A 12,887-nucleotide genomic window follows, 5' to 3' on the forward strand; every position below is an offset into this window, starting at 1 on the left:
TAAGATCTACAGGTTGTAGATCTGATATTTTCAGGTGTCCAGAAGAAACAAGAGTACAATGATTTAGAAGAGGAGGTATCTGAAGAAGAACATGGGGAATAATACAACCCGGAGCATTAAGCAATAATACACATCTACTTTTGTAAAGTTATGACAGGTCTGCTGTAATAAAAAACGAATAGTTGTCCACTGATTAAATGTAGTCTTTCTGCAATGTGAAGAGGTAAAACTTGCATATTCACAAATGCTATGATAAAGTACAGGTTGTTTCTTCATGCAAAAAAGATTAGGAGTTTAAAATTCAATTTAGCTGCTTTATTTTAGGGATTTGGTGAAGGTGGGTCATTTTTGAAGCTTAGGACAAGGGGAGTGTACAGAATGTTAAGACAACACGAGGGTTAAGTGTTAACGTGCTTGTTATGTCATTTTTTGATGATGTGAGCGGATGGATTTTCAGCATTTAATGAACTGATGCAAGAGCACAGATTTGGCCTTTTATCCTGTCAAGAGAGAGACAACCTCCTATTTATTCTACATTTAGAATCTATCCTGCTTTGAAATAGTTTTGAGACCCTTCGCATATAATAGAGGTAAATTGTTTTAACACAGTTGGCATCACTCTTTGAATCTTCTTGATTATAAAATGTCTTATTTAGAAGTAATATATATATATATATATATATAGCTTTATTGGAAAGATATGGGAGTCATTTTTGTAACTATTCAAAATAGTTTGATATAGCAGAATTGCAGAGCATTTGACAGCACCTTAAGAGGTGGTAAGTTCAAATCCCCCCTCTAAATGGCTTTGGATTGAAGCATCTACTATGCAAGCCCGTCTTCAAATCAAATAAACTAATCCAGGGCTCTCATGTACTTCAACAATTTCTCACGCAATACCTTGTATTTCTCACTCATTTCAACAATTTCTAAGGCAACAAATTGTATTTCTCACGCATTTCAACCATTTATCTTGATGAGAAGTAAGGGATAACTTGTCCCTTCAATTACTACATAAAATTAATGGAATAAGTTGCACAGTTATAAGCCAGCCAATTAGAAATAATACCAGCAAACTTTTGATAAAACTTGAGTGCCCTGCAAAGGGTGGAGTAGAGAGTTACCTTATTACATCCAAACAAAGAGGTTCTGCAGTGTTTTTGTCCAAAAACTGTTTTTACTTACTGCCAGGTTATTTTTTGGCTGTTGAGATGGCTCCTGTTGAGAACACAGAACAATGATTACTTTCAGAAAGGCTTCACTTGGTCCAATTCCAATTTGGTTAATGAACAGCGTTGCAGTAATGTCTGTTTTTGTCCATTAGCCTACAAGCCGAGGCTAGACCTATGACTTATGTACTTAACCGTCCGGCAAGTTTTGCTTAGCCATCTCCCTCCCCCTGTTAATTGAGGCAGCCTTGCCCTTTTTGATGATAACTCCTAAAGGCTCCCAATGTATCCAGAACTCTTCCATAAAATTGGTGTTTAACACTTCTCTGTTCCATAGTGTTCTTTGTCTCCACACACACAAGACGGCAGACAGCCATAGACAGTTGAATAAGGAGAAACATTGTATTCTTAGAGGAACGTGACTCAAATATGAAAACTTTTCATGTTTCCATTTCTGTAAGTACCTTCTCTCCCGGATGCAAATTGCACATCTGAAGACGTTTATTTAACCCAAACAAATTGCAACTTTATCTAAGTTTATATTATAGACACACAGCAGGATATGTAATGAGATATAAACTAACTTGGAGGGTAAAATACAGTTTGTATGAAAAGGTTCCAGTGAGGTAGGAGAGAAAAGTGTAAAATGCCCTGTTATCAGGCTATCTGGTAAATAGGAGAATTAACCCCTTTGTTTTACAACCATTCAGTTTCATGACCCTTGACTTGCATATGTAAATACACAGAATGTGTGTCTATACTCTACAATGGAAAAAGATCAGTTTGCATTGGACTGGTCATCAGTAACATTATTCAGGGGGTTTGTTTAGGACAATTAATTATTGAAATAGCTTCTGAATATTTCACTATCCAAACAAGTAAATTGTTTTCTATGATACTTGAAGTGTAAGAGGAATTCCATCAAATGTACAAGCCCAACTAAGTAGGCCTTATTGGTGTGTTATTTAGGATAAAAACTATTTCTGGCCTTCCAATGTTAGGATCATATACACTTAGATCCTTACCTTCATATTTTATAGGAATCTGTATCTTGTATCTCATATATTTTATATTTTCTATATTTTAAATTGTTACTCTGGGTGCTGTAATGTACCCTGCTGCTGTCGCAAACTACAAGTTCCCCACCTTTTTTTGTCTTCCAATGTCAGGATCATATCCCCTATTGTAACGTCAATGTAAAAAAAGCGATAAAGCACAATATTAAACTTAAGAAACAAGTTGAGATACGATTTGAATTCTTAGTACAATCCCGAAAATTACACATACTCATGAGCACAATGGACATCTAATGCTGAAAATAACTCTGCTGTTAACACTGCAATGTCAAAAATAAAATGCGGTTTGTCTGTAACTTCTGTCTTATGTTTACAAGTACTATGGAAACACACTTTAACAAATGTAGGTGAGCTGTCACAAAACAAATAACCAAGATAGAGAAGGTATTTCAGACAACTTTATTTGTATATCCCTTTTCAAATCAGTTTTACAAAAGGCTTTACATTGACCAACAAATGTAACACACCCCAGTGGTAATGAAGTATCGACGTGAAGCAATTCATATTCATTAAGCAGGTACTTTTAACCAAACAACAACTAGTGCATGTAAAACCCCCCAGCAGAAAGCAAGTTCATAGAAAAACAGTTCTTCAATATAGTCAGAGTAAATAAAAATAGATTCAACATAATCGGTCAGTATTGCCTTTAGTATGGTCTAATAAAACCATCTGACAGCTTTCCCTCTATCTTTACAGGGGTAGAGTATTGCTTCCTGCTTGTGTTAAGTCATGATGGACTGTAGATCTGGTGTTACTGCATGTGCTGTCCCAGTAGTTGTAGGCCAGTAGTTCTTCCAGCTGTGGTTCATACAGAAGTTCTCTCAGGTGGTGACTGCTGGGACAGCTTGGCCCCAGACATCACTGCTTTGGATGTTTTCTGTTGTGGATACGCAGATGACTCTTCAGATTGCCATTTGTTTTACCGGAGTAGTCACAGTTTGGGCAGTTGTAGGGCTTCTCTCCTGTGTGGATCCTGCGGTGAGCTGTGAAATGGCCAGTCTGGCTAAAGGTTTTACCACAGAGGTCACACCTGTAGGGCTTCTCTCCAGTGTGGATTCTGCGGTGAACGTTGAGAGTACCAGCCTCGCTAAAGGTTTTACCACAGAGGTCACAGCTATAGGGCTTCTCTCCAGTGTGGATCCTGCGGTGAGCTGTGAAATTGCCAGCCTGGCTAAAGGTTTTACCACAGATGTCACAGCTGTAGGGTTTTTCGCCAGTGTGGATCCTGCGGTAAAACGTTGACAATCCCAGCATTGCTAAAAGTTTTACCACAGAGCTCACAGCTGTGGGTCTTCTGTCCAGTGTGGATCCTGCTGTGTTTCTTCAAAGCACCTGAGGTAGAGAAGGCTTTATCATAGCTTTCACAGCTGTGGGGCTTTTCCCCAGTGTGGATCATGCTGTGCACTCTGAAATTAGAAGCACTGCTAAAGGTTTTATCACAGAGGTCACAGGTGTAGGGTTTTTCCTTAGTATGGATCCAGCTGTGAACTCTGAAACTCTCAAGCCGTCCAAAGGCTGTACCACAGATGTCACAGCTGTAGGGCTTCTCTCCAGTGTGGATCCTGCAGTGAATGTTGAGAGTACCAGCCTGGCTGAAGGTTTTACCACAGAGGTCACAGCTGTAGGGCTTCTCTCCAGTGTGGATCCTGCGGTGAAGGTTGAGAGTACTAGCCAGGCTAAAGGTTTTACCACAGAGGTCACAGCTGTAGGGCTTCTCTCCAGTGTGGATCCTGCGGTGAAGGTTGAGAGTACTAGCCAGGCTAAAGGTTTTACCACAGAGGTCACAGCGGTAGGGCTTCTCTCCAGTGTGAATCCTGCAGTGAATGTTGAGAGTACCAGCCTCCCTAAAGGTTTTACCACAGAGGTCACAGCTGTAGGGCTTCTCACCAGTGTGGATCATCATGTGCTTCTTGAGGCTACTGGATGAGGAAAGGCTCTTCCCACAGGTGTCACAGGGATGTGTCTCCATAACTCTGGCCTCTCTTTGTTCTGTCTGGTCTCACGATCCTGTCTTGGATCAAGCTCTAGAAGCTTGTTTCTCTCTGGTTACTGCTCTTTCTGGTTGATCCTCTCTCTAGGAACTGCTATCTCTGGTTGAGTCTCTCTCTGTAGTCTCTCTGGTTGAGTCTTTCTGGAGCCATAAGATGTCTTCTCTGTCTCCTCCCACGATCAAGTATGGTTGGCCAATGGGGGATCTGGAGGAAACAGCTACAAGTTCATGACAACTCAGATTTTGCATATAAAGGAAATCCTTTTTCTGTCTTAATGGCCTCTCTGCATATGAAATGGTGATCATTTTGTGAGAGGTGTATATTACTCAGGTTTATTTTGTCTGCAGAAACATGTAACACTGTGACAAAAATGTAATCTCTGGCAGATAACTCCTCCTTCTAATAATTTCATTTTCTTCACGATAATATCATAGGATTAGTTATTACACAAGCATTTCATGCAAATTAAAAAAACGTGTTCTATTTTGGATAGACATTGTAAAGTTTTGAATCCAATAATAATATTCTCTTTGCGTGTCTCATTTTCTATTTAAAAACAGAGAATTACAACCTAGAAAATAATTTACATAAGGTTTTTTAGAACTCGACGTATATTGACTCCACTGCAGCAATACAGAACATCTTTATGTTGCTCACAAGAGCTGTAAAATAAAATGTCCTAGGGAGCCATGTTTACCACTCTGGAACCCACAGCAACCTCACTATTTGAAATATGCACGAACATAATAGTCTCAGAACTGCCAACTCTTCCTGGCCCCTGTCTGCTTTGAGTCCTAACTCTTTATTATCGCCTGTTGAACTCCCTGAAGCCGGTGGGAGAACAGATCAACTGAGGATGCAATTTCCATTGTGCTCCACACACTACTGGAGCACCTTGAGCAGAAGAACACCTATGCACGGCTCCTCTTTGTGGACTACTCTTCGGCTTTGAACACCATCCGGCCAAAAACCACTGATGGCAAACTTTTAAAACTGTGCCATCAGCAGCGTTTTAACTAATGGTTTCTTAGTGTGGTTTTACAGCTGCACTAAGGCTGAACAGCAGGCACTCCAACGGGTGGTAAAAACTGCGGGGAGAATCATTGGGACGACTCTCCCCGAGATCAGTACCGTCTACGCCACCCGCTGTCTGAGGAGAATGCACAACATCCTGCGGGACCGTCACCACCCAGCTCACCATCTGTTCCACCTGCTGCCCTCAGGTAGAAAATACAGGTCCATACGGGCCAAAACATCAAGACTGACCAACAGTCTGTACCCACAGGCTGTGAGGCTTCTGAACAGTTTTGTATTGTTGCACAAATGACAAAATACTCTACATCTCTTGACTGTTCCCGCCGTTGTTATGTTCTGCTAGGTCGTCCATGTTGTTAAAGCCCTTCAAAATGCTGCTAATACTGAATATTGTTATTGTTACTGTTATGTGTATTGATTGTGCTAAGGTTTACACAAGGGTTATTTATGTTTAAGTTTATTGGGGGGATATTGCACTTTGTATTACACTTTTATGTCAAACTATGCAGTCTTTGAATGCTATAAACAGAATTTCATTGTTTTCTATGACAATGACAAATAAATATTGAATTGAATTTATGGTTGTTTTATGATACCTAGCTAAGAGCCAGAGGGTTTTAGCTGGGTCTGGGGGATGGGTGAAGCATCTTACATGGCCTTCAGTCCCCTAGTCAGTGTAAGGGGCTATTGAGGCAGTTTCTCTGAACTCTCCCCAGAGTTGCCAGTAGATGAGATGGCAAAGTCGACTTCAATGGAGCAAGTGAATAACCAGGACTTGGCGGGTGCTGTACAGTTTGTGTTTTAAATGTAATAAGAAGTTTATGAAGTGTATTGGTCTATAACACAGAATGATTTAAGGTAAGCTACTCTCTCCGCGTGGCTGTGGACATTTTAGAGTTCAATTTAACGAGTGATGTTCATGAAGTAGGATAATATCACTTTTCGCGTCTCTGATGCTTTTGTGTGACCATATTAGGTAGGTTCAAGTCTGCTGGTACAGTACATAATGCGCGGTGACATGTAACATCAGTGCATCCTCCCCTCTTTTCCAGCAAAGCATTCTTACTGTCACTCTAGGTGAAATGTATTAGCCTTTGTCACAGCTTTAATGGAAACTGTTGCACTTTACCAAAACTGTTCCTCTGTTGTGTGTTTGCAGCTAATATGACCTTCAAAGGGAGTGGGAGGTGTAATTATATTGTAAAAAATGGTTCATGTACCCTATGTGTCAGCTTAAATAACAAGATCTCTTTAAGTACATGGAATGTTGCTACTTACTGAAATGATTGTCTAGATTGTATTAAACGGCGTCACCTATTTCTTCGTCTAACAGTATGCACCCCTGGAGAAGTCTGTTCTTGCTCTGAGGAATATGGCCAGGCCCTTTCTTGTGTGTGTCTCCAAGATGTGTGTCTACAGCCACCCATAGACAGTTGATTAATGTGACATTTTGTATTCTTAGAGGAACTTGACTCAAATATGAAAACTTTCATAGTTTCCACTTCTTTGTGAGTCATTTCTCTCCTGGATGCAAATTGCACATCTGAAAAAGTTCATTGAAGCCAAACAACGTGGAACTTTATTTAAGTTTATATTATAGACACACGGCAGGTTATGCAATAGTGTAAAGAGATCACATCTGAACTAACTTGGAGGGTAAAATACAGTTTGTAGGAGAACATCCCAGTGAGGTAGGAGATAATTATGTAAACTGCCCTGTTATATGGCTATCATCTGGTAAATGAGACAAGTAACTCCTTTGTTTTACAACCATTCAGCCTCAGGACCCTTGACGTGCAAATGTAAATACAGAAAATGTGTGTCCATACTCTACAATAGATGAAGATCAGTGTGCATTGGACTGGTCATCAGCAACATTCTTCAGGATGTTTGTTTAGGACAAGTAATTATTGAAATAACCTCTGACTATATTGGTATCCAATCAAGCAAATTGTTTTGTATGATACTCAAAGTGTAAAGGTGAACTCCTTCACATCTTCAAGCCCATATAAGTAAGTCTAAATGGTGTGTTATTTGGAACAACCTGTTTTGGTCTTCCAATCAGGATCCTATCCACTATTGTAACGTAAATGTACAAAACGATAACGTACAGTATTAAACTTAAGAAACAAGTTTGTTGAGATACGTTTTGAATTATTATAACAATCCTGAATATGACACATACTCATGAGCACAATAGACATCTGAAATATATTCAGGATGTTCCTAAAAAACCATAGCAAATGATCACTTGATGAGAGACAAAGTAACCCTCGACATCAGAACCACCAAGTCTATTATCACAGGAAACGCTAACACATTCTTATTTTTGTCAATATTTTTTGTGTTCTGAACAACACACATGCCCCTAAACAACTTTACTATACCACATCCTTTTAAACGACAACGGAATATTCCATGTGCTTGAATTCAAAATACTTCAGAACAGGAAGGTGTTAGCCAGAATTGACCAGGTTTCTGCCAAGTCTGACAACTTTCCCTCTATCATTCCTGTTTGTGTGCAGTCATGTTGGACTGTAGATCTGGTGTTACTGCATGTGCTGTCTCGGTTGGTGTAGGCCAGTAGTTCTTCCAGATGTGGGTTATACAGAAGTTCTCTCAGGTGGTGACTGCTGGGACAGCTTGGCCTCAGACATCACTGCTTTGGGTTTTTTCTATTGTGGATACGCAGGTGACTCTTCAGATTGCCATTTGTTTTACCTGAGTAGTCAGAGTACGGGCAGCTGTAGGGCTTCTCTCCAGTGTGTATACTGCAGTGAAGGTTGAGACTAGCCCGGCTAAAGGTTTTACCACAGAGGTCACACCTGTAGGGCTTTTCTCTTGTGTGGATCCTACGGTGAGCGTTGATAGTACCAGCCCGGCTAAAGGATTTACCACAGAGGTCACATCTGTATGGCTTTTCTCCAGTGTGGATCCTGCGGTGACTTCTGAAACTGTCAACCCGAGCAAAGGTTTTACCACAGAGGTCACAGCTGTATGGCTTCTCTCTAGTGTGGATCATGCGGTGATTGTTGAGAGTACCAGCCTGGCTAAAGGTTTTGCCCTAGAGGTCACAGCTGTAGGGCTTCTCTTCAGTGTGGATTCTGCAGTGCATGTTAAAAGTATTAGCATGGCTAAAGGTTTTACCACAGAGGTCACAGCTGTAGGGCTTCTCTCCAGTGTGGATCCTGCGGTGAACGTTAAGACTATCAGCCCGGCTGAAGGCTTTTCCACAGAGGTCACATCTGTATGGCTTTTCTCCAGTGTGGATCCTGCGGTGACTTCTGAAACTGTTAACCCGTGCAAAGGTTTTACCACAGAGGTCACAGCTGTATGGCTTCTCTCTAGTGTGGATCATGCGGTGATTGTTGAGAGTACCAGCCTGGCTAAAGGTTTTGCCACAGAGGTCACAGCTATAGGGCTTCTCTTCAGTGTGAATTCTGCAGTGCATGTTAAGAGTATTAGCATGGCTAAAGGTTTTACCACAGAGGTCACAGCTGTAGGGCTTCTCTCCAGTGTGGATCCGGCAGTGAACGTTGAGAGTACTAGCCTGGCTAAAAGTTTTTCCACAGAGGTCACAGCTGTAGGGCTTCTCTCCATTGTGAATCCGGCAGTGAACGTTGAGAGTATTAGCCTGGCTAAAAGTTTTTCCACAGAGGTCACAGCTGTAGGGCTTCTCTCCAATGTGGATCCTGCGGTGAACGTTGAGATTACTAGCCTTGCTAAAGGTTATACCACAGAGGTCACAGCTGTAGGGCTTCTCTCCAGTGTGGATCCTGCGGTGAACGTTGAGAGTACTAGCCTGGCTAAAAGTGTTTCCACAGAGGTCACAGCTGTAGGGCTTTTCACCAGTGTGGATCATCATGTGCTTTTTGAGGTTACTGGGTGAGGAAATGCTCTTCCCACAGGTGTCACAGTGATGTTTCTCCATAACTCAGACCTATTTTTGTTCTCTGTTTAGTCTCTCTGTATCCTGTCTTTGATCCAGTCTCTAGAATCTTGTTGCTCTCTGGTTACTGCTCTTTCTGGTTCATCATCTCTCGGGGAACTGTTGTCTCTGGTTGAGTCTCTCTCTGTAGTATCTCTGGTTGAGTCTCTCTGGATCCATAAATTGTCTTCTCTGTCTAGTCTCCTCCCACAATCAAGTGTGATTGGCCAATGTGGGATCTGGAGGAAAAATGGGAATCCAACTGGTAACCTTCAGATTACTAGCACCCTCACCGCTCAGCCATCTGACTCCCTGCATATATAACGGTGATGATTTGGTGAGAGGTGTATATTTCTCAGGTTTCTTTTGTCTGTAGAAACACACAACACTTTGATAAAAACCTAATCTCTGCCATAGAACTCCTCCTTATAGTAATGTGATTTTCTTCAAAATAGTAATATAGGATTAATTGCTAAACAATAAGCATCTACTTTGGATTTGGAGACTTTGGATTGGATTTGCAAAGTTACAAATCATGTAACAATATCCTTTATAGCTAATTATTTCTATTTAAGTCTGAGAATTCTAACCTTTAAAATACATTTTGGAAGGTGTTACGCTCTGAACTTATATTAACCCCACTGCAGCAATAAAACACAGCAAACTTTCTTTATGCCGCTCACAAACACAGAGGAACTTTATCAAATTTCATATAATAGACAAACAGAAGGTTATGCAATAGTTTAATAAGATCAAATCTAAACTAACTTGGAAGGTAAAATAAAGTATGTATGAGAAAATTCCAGTGAGGAAGGAGAGAAATTTGTGAACTGCCCTGTTATTAGGCAATCATCAGGACAATTAACCCCTTTGTTTTACAACCATTCAGTCTCATGACCCTTGACTTGCGAATGTAAACACAGAGAATGTGTGTCCATACTCTACAATGGATGAAGATCAGTGTGCATTGGACTGGTCGTCAGCAACATTATTCAGGATGTTTGTTTAGGACAAGTAATGATTGAAATAGCTACTGACTATTTTGGTATCCAAACGAGCAATTATTTTATCATGATACTTGAAGTGTAAAGTGGAATTCCTTCACATCTACAAGCCCATCTAAGTAATCCTAAATGGTGTGTTATTTAGAAGGAAAAAAAACAGTTCTGGTCTTTCAATGTTAGGATCCTATCCACTATTGTAACGTAAATGTACAAAGCGATAAAGCACAGTATTAAACGCAAGAAACAAGTTTGTTGCGATAGGTTTTTAATTATTATTACAACCCTGTATTTGACACATATTTAGGTAAACTGTCAAAAACCAAATCAACCAAGACAGAGAAGGTATTTCAGACAACTTTATTTGTATATCACTTTTCAAATCCGTTTGACAAAAGGCTTTACACTTACCAACAAAGCTAACAGAAACCAAGGCCAAGTGAAACCAAGTGATAATGATGTATTAACGTGAAGCAATGAATATCAATTTACTAGCCGATTTTATCCAAAATAACAACTAGTGTATGGAGAAAGAAAATCAGAAAGAAAGTTCATAAAACAAGCGGACGTCAATATAGTTTGAGTACATACAGACAGAACATAAGTCAGTATTGTCTGAAATATATTCAGTATGGTCCTAAAAAAACATAGCAAATGATCACTTGATGAGAGACAAAGTCACACTCGACATCAGAACTACCAAGTCTATTATCACAGGAAATGTTCATGGTGCGTTACTGCATCTGCTGTCCCAGTAAGTGTAGGCCATTAGTTCAACTGTGTGTCATACAGAACTGGTGACTGATGGGACAGCTTGGCCCCAGACATCACTGCTTTGGGTTGTTTCTATTGTGGATACGCAGGTGACTCTTCAGATTGCCATTTGTTTTCCTGGAGTAGTCACAGTGTGGGCAGCTGTAGGGATTCTCTTCAGTGTGGATCCTGCAGTGAGGGTTGAGAGTACCAGCCTGGCTAAAGGTTTTACCACAGAGGTCACAGCTGTAGGGTTTCTCTCCAGTGGGATCCTTCAGTGCGCTGTGAAATGGCCATTCTGGCTAAAGGTTTTACCACAGAGGTCACAGTTGTAGGGCTTCTCTCCTGTGTGTATCCTGCTGTGAGCTGGGAACTGGCCAGCCTGTCTAAAGGTTTTACCACAGAGGTCACAGCTGTAGGGTTTTTCTTCAGTGTGGATGCTGTGATGAACTTTGAGAATACCAGCACGGCTAAAGGTTTTACCACAGAGCTCACAGCTCTAGGGCTTCTCTCCAGTGTGGATCCTGCAGTGAATGTTGAGAGTACCAGCCTTGCTAAAGGTTTTACCACAAAGGTCACGGGGCTTCTCTCCAGTGTGGATCCTGCTGTGTTTCTTCAACCCATCTGAGGTGGAGAAGGCTTTATCACAACATTCACAACTGTAGGGCTTCTCTCTAGTGTGGATCCTGCGGTGAGCTGTGAAATGGTAAGCCTGTCTAAATGTTTTACCACAGAGGTCACAGCTGTGGGGCTTTCTCTCCAGTGTGAATCATCATGTGCTTCTTGAGGCTACTGGATGAGGAAATGCTCTTCACAGTGATGTGTCTCCCTAACTCTGGTTTTACTTTGTTTTCTATTTGGTCTCTCTGGATCCCGTCTTGGATCTAGTCACTAGAAGCTTATTTCTGCTGTGGTTACTGCTCTTTCTGGTTGGTTTTCTTAATGTCCACTCTGCATATGTAATGGTGGTGATTTGGCGAGAGGTGTATGTTACTCAGGTTTATTTTGTATGCAGAAACATGTAACACTATGATAAAAACATAATCTCTGGCATACAACTAGTCTTCATAGTAATTTAATTTTCTTTAAAAATAATAACATAGGATAAGTTACTTCACAATAAGAATTAAATGCAAATTATCAATACACTTTTTATTTTGAGACTTTGGATATTAATTGCAACATTTTCAATCCAACCTATATTGCGTTTCTCATTTTCTGTTTGAAAAAAGGGAGAATTACAACGTAGAAAGGTTTTTGAGCTCTCAGCTTAGTGACTCCACTGCTGCAATACAAAACACAGCAAACTATATTTACGCTGCCCACGGGAGTGGTAAAATAAAAGTTCACAAAACAGTATACCATGAGACACACAACACACATTACTAATCTGAAATATTACCGTATCGGTTCCCACCTCTGTAGACTGCAACCCTTGATCTACCTGACTCACTCCTTATTCTGTAATTATATTGTTAACGTAATTTTCCGAAAAACAATATCCACCCTTTTTTTCATGCACGCATCAAGTTTGTACAAATTGCACATCTGAAGACGTTCATTAAACCCAAACAAAGCGGAACTTTATCTAAGTTTATATTGCAGACACATGTTATGCAATAGTCTAATGATCTCAAATCTAAACTAACTTGGAGAGAAAAATACAGTTTGTATGAGAATATTCCAGTGAGGTAGGAGAGATATGTGGAAACTGCCCCGTTATCAGGCAATCATCTTTATTGTATTTTGTTGTACATTCTCTACATTTTCTTTTTGTTCATTTTGTTTAAATGATCACTGTTTGCACCTGCCCACCGAAGTAAACTCCACTCACATTTGGTCACAAATGTGACCACTCACTTGGCGATTAAACTCAATTCTTATTCTGTTCTGGTAAATAGGAATATCAACCCTTTGTTTTACAACCATTCAGT

General features: G+C 40.4%; 1 pseudogene; it reads right to left on the reverse strand.

Moving 5' to 3' along the window:
- Window positions 1–3,066: 3,066 nt before the first annotated feature.
- LOC146219517 (uncharacterized) lies at window positions 3,067–11,644 on the reverse strand (annotated as a pseudogene).
- Window positions 11,645–12,887: the final 1,243 nt, after the last annotated feature.

This window comes from Hypomesus nipponensis, chromosome 28 (genome assembly GCF_054491055.1).
Source record: "Hypomesus nipponensis isolate SF chromosome 28, ASM5449105v1, whole genome shotgun sequence".
NCBI lineage: Eukaryota > Metazoa > Chordata > Actinopteri > Osmeriformes > Osmeridae > Hypomesus > Hypomesus nipponensis.